This window comes from Mastomys coucha, unplaced genomic scaffold (genome assembly GCF_008632895.1).
Source record: "Mastomys coucha isolate ucsf_1 unplaced genomic scaffold, UCSF_Mcou_1 pScaffold6, whole genome shotgun sequence".
Lineage (NCBI taxonomy): Eukaryota > Metazoa > Chordata > Mammalia > Rodentia > Muridae > Mastomys > Mastomys coucha.
In genome coordinates, this window is record NW_022196912.1 from 43373177 (window position 1) to 43374444 (window position 1268).

Consider the following 1268-nt stretch of genomic DNA (forward strand, 5'->3'; position numbering starts at 1 on the left):
AAAACAACTTCTCTCTGTTGCTGAACTTTGCTTGAAGGAGTCCCTTCTGCCTTCTCACTCCCCCTCCTACGCTTCTCTGCCTCGGTCTTCCTTTACTCTTATTGATATGCCTTCTGACCCTTCGCCTCCTGATCCCCCTTCATCCTCTATTTCTGATCCCACTGCTGCTCCCCCTTCTCAGAAGTACTCCTCGCCCCGCCGGCCTCTTCCCCCATTCCTCCATCTACTTCCCTTTACCCCAGACTTCCCCCTTCCTATGAAGACCCCATTTCGTCCATAGAGCGTGGCTGTTCCCCTTTCTGTGCCCCTGTTGTTCCCCTTTCAGTCAAGCCTCCTGCCACATCCTCGGCCTATCCTTCATCCCAAAAACCTCTTCCCTTCCGTCATGGCTCCTCCACACAACCTTCTGCACCCCCCCACTATCTTCCTCGCTGAGCCTGATGATGGTCCCCTCAACCCTGGTGACACAGAGACTCTGGAAGAAGAGGCCACCCAATATCATTCTGAAGGTTGGCCTCCCCTCCTCTGCACCCCCCTCTCTAGTCCTCTTTCTCTCCCTTTACTTCTCCCCTCTCGTGTCTCCCCGCATTCCTCCTGTCATTCTTCAAGTTGTTTCTGAAGAGTTAAAGCCCAGCTCCATTCTCAGATTTCTGACGCTGCGGAGATCGTCCCCCTCCAAAAACGACTTTCACTTTTAACCTCTCATTTTTCCCGAGTGCCCGGTCGAGCCCCTTCTCTTGCCTTCCCTGTTACTCATTCACAATCCCATCCTGACCCCTCCTCTCCCTCCTCCACCCCACAAGATGATACCAGGGACCCCCACTCCTCTTCCGATGCCCCCACCTGTGATCGGTCTCCCTCACGGGCTCCCTCTGTCCACTCTGAGTGGTCCAGAAATAGAGATCAGGAGAGTCTCGCCAGTTCTGATTCTGAATCTAGTGGGGGAGAAGATGCCCCTCCCACCATATTCCACAGGTTAAAATTTAAGAAACTTGAGAAATTGAATTCTGAGGTCCGTAATTATGGGCCTAATGCCCCCTTTACTCTCTCCCTTTTGGAGAATCTGGCAGAGGGCGGCCACTTGACACCTAATGAGTGGATTACCACAGCTCAGTCAGTCCTCACTCGTGGCCAGTTCCTTGCATGGCGTGCCGATTGGGCCGACCGTTGCCGTGACACCATTTGAAAAAATTATCAACAGGGCGGCGCACAGCCCAAAAATGGTCCCTAGACAAATTGTTGGGCCAAGGCAAATACTCCACAGATGA